Raw genomic sequence first — 11,908 nt, 5'->3', positions numbered from 1 at the left:
ACAGGACTGGTGGTCCGAGCTGATAGGTCTCCCATATGAGTAACAGGAACCAAACTTACTTGAGTCATCGCTGCTATCTCCCAGAATCTGCATTAGAAGCAGAATTTTGGAATCAGAAGACAGAGGCAGGCATTGAACTCAGGCACTCTGACATAGGATCTGGGCATGTTAACTGGCATCTTAACCATCAAGCTAGATACCTATTCTAGGAGCATGTTCTTTTAGCCTCAAAAGTAGGGGGAGATAAAAGATGTCAGTTTATAGGCTTGGATAAAATAAGCCACAGCTTTGATGCACAATTTAAACAAAGAGGCTTCCTGCTTCTGAGATAGTATAGAGGAGCAGGTAAGATATGTGCTTATCCAGAGATGAACTTTCAAACTTACAATCTGTGTCCTATCCAGTTTAATCACCCTTCCCCAAATGGTGATTTAAGTGCACTGTACAATATAGTAGCCAATAGCTCCTTGAGGTTATTAAGTATCTGGAATCGTTATTGTCCAAATTGAGATACACTGCTAAGTGTAAAATATATATAAGATTTGAAGATTTGGTATAAACAAAGCAATATAAAATCTCACTAATAATTTTGATGTTGATTACATGCTGAAATATTTAACAGGTCAAATAAAACCACTATAATACTTTGCACATTACCTTTTCTAGTGTGGCTGATAAGAATTTGAAATCATATAGGTGACTTTCTAAGTGTGCAATTTCTAACTGACAATGCTATTATAAAACATTTGTTGCATGTAAAGGATTAATTTGAAGGGTGTCAGAGCCATGGTATAGTAGGCTAAGCTTCCATCCGAGGTGCTCCCATGCAATATGTGCACCAGTTCATGTCCTGGCTGCTCCACTTCCCATCGAGTTCCTTGCTTATGACCTGGGAAGGCAGCAAAGCATGTTCAAATTCTTGGGCCCCTTCTCTGACAAGGGAGACCCAGTGAAAGCCCCTGGCTTTGGATTGACTCAGCTCCAGCTCTCTTGCTTGCTCTCTGTCTCTCCTTCTCTCACTAAATCTGCCTTTCAAATCAAGATGAAATAAATCTTTTTTAAAAAGGATCAATTTAGGTTAAAAAATAACACAAAGTGGGCCCGGCGCCGTGGCCTAGCGGCTAAAGTCCTCACCTTGGATGCACCAAGATCCCATTCGGGTGCCAGTTCTAATCCTGGCAGTCCTGCCTCTCATCCAGCTCCCTGCTTGTGGCCTGGGAAAGCAATCGAGGACGGCCCAAAGCTTTAGGACCCTGCACCCGTGTAAGATACCCGGAAGAGGTTCCTGATTCCCGGCTTAGGATTGGCACCGGCCGTTGCGCTCACTTGGGGAGTGAATCATTGGATGGAAGATCTTCCTCTCTGTCTCTCCTCCTCTCTGTATATCTGACTTTGTAATAAAAATAAATAAATCTTTTTTTTAAAAAAATGACACTAAGTGCACCATACTCACTAAGAATTTCCATTGAGAAATTCAGGAACATTTTAATGTTTTCTGACCTCTTTCATGAAAAGGGGAAAAAAGCCTGAGGCCAGCACAAAGCCTGGGATGTAGTCAGTAGCATATTACATGCCTTTCTCCTATTACTGAAGAAACAAATTCAAAATTCAGGTAAGTTGGGACCAGTACAGTAGCCTAGTGGCTAAAGTCCTCGCCTTGCATCCACTGGGATACCATATGGGGGCTGATTTGTGTCCTGGCTGCTCCACTTCCCAACCAGCTCTCTGCTTGTGGCCTTGGAAAGCAGTAGAGAATGGCTCAAAGCCTTGGGCCCCTGCAGTCATGTGAAAGGCCCAGAAGAAGCTCCTGGCTCTTGGCTTCAAAAAAGCTCAGCTCCAGCTGTTGCGGCCACTTAGGGAATGAAACAGAAGATCTTTCTGTCTCTCCTCTCTGTAAAACTAATCTGCTTTTCCAATAAAAAAGAAATACATCTTTAAAAAATTCAGTTAAGTCTTTATTCACCACATTGTCCTCAACTGGTCCCCTCAAATATATCTCTAGGAGTGGAAAATAATATCGACTATGGCATCGTACAGATCAAAATAGGTCCATGTGGCCCTCAGACCTAATGGGCCAACAGGTTCTGGCAAGATGAGCACCAACTACAACCTAGCTTATAAAGGACACCTGGTGTCTCCCTAATCCTGGGATTTGGTCGAACCAGAAGTTGGAGAAAGGTTATACAGACAACAGTGCAGCCTCAGCACGGTATCACAGGAGTTGGAGACTGGTGAGCCAGGAGCTAGGGCTACAGAGACCATGGTGGAAATCTAACATAAGAACCCAGACCTGGAACTTGCTGAAGGGAATGGCACAAGAGACTACAAACAAAGAGCTGTGTGCCAACAGCAATAAGTAAAATCAAACTGTAGACCTGTGGGTGACACAGCTTAGAAACCTGCCCCAAGGAGAAGAATCTGATAACCAGAAGTGCAATGATCGAGAGAAAAAGAAGAAACAAAGGCACAATGAATATTACTGAAGACTCCACTGCAAAGGAGCAAAACCCTTTGCCTACCACAGGGCTTACTAAGGAAGATATTGAGAAAATGGGGGATACAGAATTCAAAACACATGTTATAAAACTTCTTATCAACAATGAGAAGTACGTAAAGCAAGCATTCAAGGAATTCAAGGAATACATCATACTGGAAATGAATCAAATGAAAGCTGATGTACCCAAAGTGAAGAATACTGTGGAGCAAATTAAAGGTACAGTGGAGAGTCTCCAAATAGAATAAATCAAGCATAAGAAAGGATCTCAGAATCAGAAGATATTTCCTGTCATCAGGGGGAAGCAAACAAAAAGCTGGAAGCAGAGCTGGATCAGGCCAAAACAGGATTCAAGAACTAAAAGACACTATTAAGAGGCCAAATATAAGAGTTACGGGAGTTGTAGAAGGTGCAGAAACAGAAGCTGGGTTTAAAAATGCATTTAATGAAAGAATAAGGGCAAATTTCCCTAATCTAGAGAAAGAATTGGGAAACAGCATCCAGGAGGGGCACAGAACTCCCAACAGGCTTGACCAAAGGCGATCTTCACCAAGACACATGATCATCAAGCTCTCTTCAATCAAACAGAAGGGAAAGATTCTTAAATGTGCACATGAAAAAAAATTAGGTGATATATAAAGAAATGCCAATTAAACTCACAGGAAACTCTACAGGCTAGAAAAGAATGGAGTGACATATTCCAGATTCTAAAAGAAAAAAATTGTCGGCCCAGGATAACATACCCCGCAAAACTTTGCTTTGCCTTTGAAAATGACATAAAATTCTTCCACAGTAAAGTTAAAAGAATTTGCCTCTTCCAAACCTGACCTACAAATGATACTCAAAGATGTTTTCTTGATAGAGAAGAGGAATAGCACCCCCCAAAAACAAAAGGCAAATATGAAGAACATCCCAATAAAATGACAACAGAAGACTAAACCAATGAACAACCCATTGATAAAATGACAGGACCAAATTACCACCCATTCATATTAACCCTGAATGTAAATGGCTTAGACTCATCAATCAAACATCATAGATGAGTAGACTGGATTAAAAAACAAAACCCATCTATTTGTTGCCTACAGCAGGCACATTTCACCAACAAATATTAGTAGAAATTATATCTCATGGATTTTGTTTTGTTAGTTTCATCTCTTGAAACACTTTCTTCTGATTAAATTCTTCAATAACTCATAGATCATACAGTAGCATCATTTTCTTCAAGAAGGCTTTTGATTTTCATTTCTTCAGCAACACATTAGTCATTCAGTAGCATGTTATTTAACTTCATGGTGTTGTTAATTTCTTTTTTTTCTTCCTGTTGTTGATTTTGTATTGTGGCTTTTCATTTAAGGGGATGTATAGTAACTGTGTAATGGAGACTATCATATCCAGATGAGAAGATACAATGCAGTATGCATCTCTACTTCCAAAGATGCACATCCAATGAAACTGTTTACTATATGTTGACAATAGGATGCTGGACTCTTTGCCGTTGACCATGCCTGCAATGATGGACATACGACTGTGTATGAAGAACTATACTAGGCCATGTGCCACATGGCCTGGAAGGGGAGCTGCGTTCTGATCTGGAAACAGTTGTAGTCTCCCTTGGCACAAGTGTGGACTGGGATTGGATGCACCGAACCGGGCCGGACCCCGACTCCCCCTGGTGTTCTGGAGGACCAGGGCAGATGTGGGATGGACCAGGCAGGGTCTCAAACCCCTACTGAGCCATGTGTGAGCCATATGTGGGTATAGACAAACCATGGCTGGGCTGGAACATCCAACAGCAAGAACCAGATTGGGTGGAAGGCCAGACAGGAAAAGCCACAGTTCCTGCTAGGACAGGAGGTGGACTGAGTAGGGTTGGCTCATGGACCCACTGGTAAGCGTGAAACCTGGCATTGGGAGAGGTTCTGATGGAGGAGCCTGGGCAACTCCTCTGGCAGGACACAGACCTGGCAGGTAAACGCAAGAAACATGATAGGAGGCAGCCCAGAGAAGGCCATGGAAAGCTACCCACTGGCATACAATTGGCTGATGTGGGGGCAAGACCAGGCTGAATCTGTCCACATTATCCACTGGCAAATCCAGGCACCAGTGTGGGTCGACCTAGGGTTGGTCGCAACAAAGACTAGTGCACATTATGGAATGCCGAGGTGAGGTTGCCTGTACCGGAAGCGACCGCAGCGCCCTACCAGCCTGAGAACAAGAAAGGAAGTGGGCAGAGCCGGCAGGGGAATAAGGGAGGGTTCCTTTGCAGGACAGCTACTTCCGCAGGAGAGCATGGGCTGGGATGGGGGCAGACCAGACTAGGCAGAGCTACCACACCTGTGCGCCTCATGCGGACCAGATCAGGGAAAAGCCGGACTCGGCGGATTATTCCTACTGGTGCAAGCAAAATTAAAGTGGGCAAGGGTTGTTTGGGCTTAGACGCAGCATCAACTGGAATCTGGGAGTGGGAGAGGCCTGGGAGGGAAATAGTGGGCTCATCCCTCTTGGGTTACCACTTTCACAGGACATAAAACTAAGATAACTAAGATAGCGGCTGGGGTGGAATGGGGTGTGGGACAGACTGGATTACTGCTACACTTACTGGCAAACCAGGGTAGGGAGTGGGCCTGGTGGGGGTTATTGTGGGTCGCTCCAACCTAGGCTGCAGCTCCCGCTGGTTTATGTGAGGGCCAAGTATGTGCTGGGCAGAACCAGGCTGGACTGCAACACCCATTGGTTCCAGTGGAAGTCGGGAGTGAAAACAGAACCAACCCAGCAACTGCAACCACCAGCTGATTGGAGCGATGGACGGTGCCAGGCCCTGTACTTGTTAGCACATACAAGAAGTTTCTTTGGAGATCTTCCTAATCTAAATGCTGGACTCAGAACCCTAACGAAGAAAAGAGAGAAGACAGAACAGGTCAACCAACCATCTCAGCTATGATGGACTATGTCAATCAGTTGATTTTTCAAAGATCTCATAGTGCTTGGAGTGGCAAGATTGACAGCGATTCATGACTGTGGCAATATCAAAACCACTTGAGCAAGAACCTCAGAGCATGCCCTACATCCGGGACCTGGGGAGGGTGGGAAATTGGGTGGACCTTCTCCCTTAAATAACCCCCTTTAAACATGAAGGTAACAATATGGAAAACATACTAGTATTATCCACTTTCCTGTAGCCCTTGAACCTTCTTACCCTAATTAACTATGTAAAAAATGTCAAAATAAACTCTTATAAAAAAGGAAAAAAAAAAAAAAAGAACTATACTAATGATATAGGGGAACTCAGTGAGGTGGAGGTAATTGGGGAGGGGATAAGGGAAATCCCAAGGCCTGTGGAACTGTATCATAAAATGATAATAATAAAAAGAAGTAAAATTTAAAAAACTATCTCTAGGAATTATGATGTATCTGGAGTCAGATAATTTAGCATAAGTGCGCAGACATTTGGCACATCAGCTGACACCAATATCCACCACCTCATACTGAAGTGTTCAGGTTTGAATCACAGCTCCACTCTACATTCAAGTTTCCTGCTAATGTGCATCCTGTCAGTAAATGCCAGGAACCAATGATGACTAGTTGGGTCCTAACCACTCAGAAGGGAGACCTAAATTGAGTTTTTGGCTACTAGCTTCACTCTGACACAATTCCAACTTTTGGGGGGCATTTAGGCACTACAACCCACACCCCACACTGGAGTGCCTATGGTCAATCCTGGCCCTAGAACCTGACTCCAGCTTCCTGTTAGCACAGATTCTAGGGGGTGGTGTTAAAATGGCTCAAGTAGTTTGGTCCCTGTCACCCATATGTGAGACCTAGATTGAATTTCCTATTCCCAGGTTCAACAGGCACAGTCCTAGTTGTGATGGTCAAATAAGTTAAGGGAAAATGGAATTTCAAGATGTTTACTTTGGTGCAAAAATGAAATTCATGCATGAACATTACATCACTTACATGCTTCCTTATTGAAATGCTTATTTCTGTGGGCATGGATTGTATCTTTATCCCCATACTTCAAAAGTTGAATGAGGCATGATAATCTTAAAGTATTCACCTATTCAATCACTTGCTTAATTCCAAATACTACTGCAATCAATATTTTGAGATAGCTTTCCTCCGATTGCCTTTAATACATATAGTACAGGGGCCAGCATCTATCTATCATAGGTTAAACCTTTGCCTGTGGTGTGGCATCAAATCCTGGCAGCTGCTCCACTTCCCATCCAACTCTCTGCTAACACATCTGGGAAACCAGCAAAGGATGGCCCAAATGTGAATCAGCTCTGGCTGCTGTGGCCATTTGGAAAGTGAATCTGTGGATGGAAGATTTGTCTCTCTCACTGGGCCTCCTCACTGGCTCAGACAGAGCATAGGACAACTTATCCAAATGTACATGGAGGTATGGCAGTACATCGGAGCTTCCAGAGGACAACTAGTACCATGGCAGAGGATGGGTGACAGAACAACTACCTTGGCAGGGAATTATCTGGCCAGATGGAGACTCTAAGGTGGACCATAGCAGCCAGTGGATTCCGGAGATTTCATCATGATTGGAGTGGCGGGATCGCCAGCAATTCAGGACTGTTGAGCTATCAAAACCTCTTGAGAAATTCATGGTGTTGTAAATTTTTATTTTTCTCCCTGTTGTTGATTTTGCATTGTGGCTTTCCATTTAAGAGTGATGTGTGGTGACTGTGTAATGGAGACTATCATGTCCAGATGTGAGGATGCAGTGCAGTGTGTATCTTTACTTCCAGACCAAAGATGAACTACTAATGAAACTATTAGCTGTATCTTGCCAATGGGAGGCTAGACTCTCTGCCATTGTCCATGCCCACAATGATGAACATGTGACTGTTTATGAAGAGCTATGCTATAGTAATAATACGGATGAATGTGGGGAGATGGGATTTGGGAAGGGGGCACGGGAAATATAAATAAATAAATATTCTCTGTATATCTGCCTTTCAAATGAAACGTTTTTTTAAAAAATTTTATTTTTACTGGAAAGGCAGATATACAGAGAGGAGGAGAGACACAGAGGAAGATCTTCCATCTAATGATTCACTCCCCAAGTGACTGCAATGGCTAGAGCTGAGCCAATCCGAAGCCAGGAGCAAGGAGCCTCTTCCAGGTCTTCCGCATGGATGCAGGGTCCCAAGGCTTTGGACCATCCTTGACTGCTTTCCCAGGCCACAAACAGGGAGCAGGATGAGAAGTGGGGCTGCCGGGATTAGAACTGGCACCCATATGGGATCCCGGGCGTGCAAGGTGAAGACTTTAACCACTACACTATTGTGCAAGGCCCCCAAAACACTTTAAAATAAAATGTACAGGGGTGTGGGAGTTTGGGGGGCGGGGAGGAAATCCCAGCCTATACGAAATTGTACCACATAATGCAGAATTCAAAATAAAAATATATTTTAAAAATGTACAGTAGATCGCTGCATGTGTACGAGTGCAAATCTGCATCTACTGAGAACATGGTAAGTCCTTGAAACAGCCAAGATTCATCTGAAATGTGACAAAGTGAACGGAGTAGAGCTGTTTCTCAGCAGCTTATAAAACCGGTCATGAAAGCAATTTAAGCACGTCCTAACCTAAGTATCTTCTGAACAATAACACTTTTGTGATGCCTATGGCTGTCCAAGGCAACTAAGTGTAAAGTACATTGAAGGGGAAGCCAATAAGCTGGCTGAATGCTTAAAGAATCCAGCTGCAATTCTTTCTAACCTATTTCTATTTCAGACCAAGTTGTAATTGGGCCAAGGGAAGAATAAAGGGTTGAAATCAAGACTCTCCCAATATTATTTCAGCCTACTTAAAAAAAAAACTTTGGGAAATAAAGCAACTTGATAATTTTTACCCCAGGGAACAAGATTTGCAACCTTCTAAAATGAAGGCTGACATTACTCATGGTTAAGGTACAGTTGGTAACGTGCAAAGTGATTTGCTGAATTTACAATACATGGCCTCTAATCGTCCTCAGAAGGAATGATTTGTCCTTTTAATTTTCCTTTACCAAAAACAGCCCAAACTAACGTAATTTCTGAGAAAACATACCTTATAAGCAATATAGTCTAGAGCGTAGTGGGGAGAAAAACAAAACAAAACAAAACAAAAACAACCTAGAGGCCATAGAAGCAATGGGATTAAGATACCAAGAAATGGACTAGGTAAAACTGCTACCTGGTATCCCATATGGGTATCACATGGCTGCCAATTTGAATCCCAGCTGCTCTACTTCTGTACTTCATCTTAATTAAAAGGCAGAGAAGGGATGCTCCATTTCTAACCCAGTTCTCAGCTAGTGTGCCTGGGAAAGCAGCAGATGGCCCAAGTACCTTGGGCCCCTGCTAGTCATATGGGATACCCACAAGCTTCTGGTTTCAGCTCAGCCTTGCCCTGGCCATTGTGGTCATTTGGGGAGTAAACCAGCAAGATCTCTCTCTCCTCTTGATAAGTGTGCAAATATATCTCTTTCTAAAAATCCCAAGAAACCTTGACTCCAAAATCAAAGATCTGCATGGCAATACACTGCCATCCATCATATAACTACAGGTAAATTCAAATATCTATTTCTCAACTGTGTCACCAATACAATAGTGGTTACACTTCTGCCTCAGTCACTGTGAAGACCAGAATAAACCATCCTACCTAATACAAAGTCTGATTGTAATCACAAGTTTACTTTTTAAAATGTAGTTATTAGTAAGACATTTGCAGGGTCTTAAAATGCCTAGGCATTGATTCACACTGTACGGATTATCCAGTGCTGTTGCTCAATATGATCATGAGGACTAAAACTAAAACCTGGGGAGGCTGTGAACAGACTCCACCAAAACTACCCTGAGGAACTGAGTTCCAACACTAGGCAGCAAAGGAAATTCAACTAGGGAATTTTAATAGTTTATATGGTAGGTACAGCACCAGCATCTCAAGTGGACACCCATTAAGAATTCAGACTACTTCACTTCCCTCTGGGAAAAGCATGCAGCCTAAGTGTCTGGGCTTCTGTAATGCATGTGAGATGCAGAAAAACCTCCTGGATCTGGCCTGGTACAGCATTAACCCTTGTGGCCATCTGGAGATGGAAAGTATCTTTCAAATAAATAAATCTTCAAAAAAAAAAGTTCATGGGAGTAAGTGTTCCATATTGGAATGAGTGGGTTAAAGGCTCAGCCAGCTGTGCTCCTGACTCCAGACTGCTGGTAAAATAGACCCTGGGAGATAATGGTGTTGGCTTGGCTAACCTGAATCCTTGTCACCCACATGGGAGACCTAGATTGAGTTCTGGCTCATGGCTTCAAATGCCAGGCCTGATGCCATTACAAACACTTGGGAAGTAAACTAGTGGATGAGATTTCTCTCCTACCTAATACATAGCTCGTGGAAAATGCCTATTATGAAAAATCTATGCATACATGTAAAAAATCTCTCATACCAAAATAAACACTTTCATTCCATTTTCCCACAAACTTTCAAAAGGTCATCATATAATAAAATTCATTTACCAGTGAAGTGAATACTAAGGGGAAGTCTCACAAAATGAGACTGGATACCTTCGTCGTTTGAGCAGCATATTTTAAGAGGTGGGTGTAGGGATGGAAGACAGAAGCTGAAGGAACATGCATCCCTACATGTTTGGGCACAGAGGATCAAGCAAGTTCAGGGCAATGATGAGACTACAAGGAGCAGCAAAGACGCATCTACCGAAAATATCACTGAAATTCTTGTATTAGAATACTGCTTGTCTTATTTTATCGAAGATTGGGCTAGTCTTGATATTATGCTATATTATGCTAATAAAATGGAATTCTCACATAATCCATTAACTGCCCATACTCACAGCAGTAAATGGGGGCTCAAAATCAGAATTGCACTGTAATTGCACTTGGGTCTAACAAGCTTCTTTAATATTGTTTTGAAGCAGACCCTTTATCAGATTTCCCTTTTGAAAGAAAAACTCAAGATGATCAAACCAAATGATCACTTCATGCATTTTATTGATAGTCTATATTGTAAATCTGCAGTATGACATTTTACATAGGGAAAAAGCTTCTTCCTAAAAGATAACTATTAATAATCAAACCAGCTTTAATATGACTGACCTTTCAAGGTCTTATTTTGCATTAAACAAGTTAATTTTTAGCAGTTGTAAAGCACTGTACAAAAAAAAAAAAGAGGAAAGTTGGGTACATTCTCAAGATTTAACACAGGGCTTCCCAACCAGGAGTCTGCTAGATACAGATATTGGAAAAGGGTATAATGTCCAGATTGAAACTGAAAGAAAATGAGAAACCAGATAAATTACGCCAACCAAATTAATTTCATTTTGTGCTCCTCTCTGCTTTGTGCAGTCTCTCCCAGGTCAGGAAGCCCTGGTATCACAATCACTTTAGTCTTTACAGAACTACATTTATGTGCTTCATGTTCAAAGACATAAAAGCAACCTTTGTTACTGCCTCCCCTTCAAATCCCTTCAGGTTCTTAAAGGCTTCAGAAAGAAAGCTTTCCAAGATTGCTGCCCAGTTCTTTACATGAATCCAAGTGAATGTCCATACCAAAGCAGCACTTCCTGGGAGAAGATTAAACAGGCACAGATATATAACCAGGCCAACTGCATACCTACTCAACTTGAAATCCAAACATGGGACAGTTAAAATACACAAATCAATCAGTTAAAAGAATGTCAGTAACAGGGTTTAGAGTTAAGGCTGGGCAGCTGGTTCGACCATACCTTGCTACTGGAATCAATCTGTAAGATAAAGAATTGACAGACGAACCTTGACAAAATGAGGCACAGTGGTAGGACTGGGTTCACATTCACTGCATGTCATTAAGGTATCCACCACTCAACCCAAGTGACCATAACGTAGCTTAGCAAACTCATGGTAAAACAAATTCCAATTAAAAAAACAAGTATATCACTATAATTTTGGATGGAGGGTATCCTGTTTCCTTCAGACTTAACTGAAACCACATCAACAGGAAAACAATGACAAAATTCACAAATTTTGAGCATTCTGAGACCCCGGAGTAACTGTGCTATGTTCTACTTTTACATACAAAAAGGATTAATTAAATAAGATCGGTCCACTGTAGGGATTGTCTATTTTTAGAAACGTCCAAGTGAAGGAAAATCTTTCTTAATTTCAGAACACTAAAAAATGTCAAGCACAGGGACTGAACTCACAGCTGTTTCAGCTGATGTCCAATTGAAAATGTAGTGAAATACCTCCTCAGAACTTCCACACTTCAACTTTCCAAATGAAGCATGTTACATCAATTTACATTTCCAATTCTTTTCAAAAGAATACCAAAAAAAATCACTAGTTAATTAATTACAAGTTATTGAATGCTAAGCATACTAAAAAACAAAATCATAAGAAAAAAAAAAAAAACACC

The sequence above is a fragment of the Ochotona curzoniae genome, unplaced genomic scaffold (assembly GCF_017591425.1).
Source record: "Ochotona curzoniae isolate NIBS_2020 unplaced genomic scaffold, NIBS_Ocur_1.0 scaffold_1852, whole genome shotgun sequence".
NCBI lineage: Eukaryota > Metazoa > Chordata > Mammalia > Lagomorpha > Ochotonidae > Ochotona > Ochotona curzoniae.
This window is presented reverse-complemented; position numbering follows the sequence as displayed.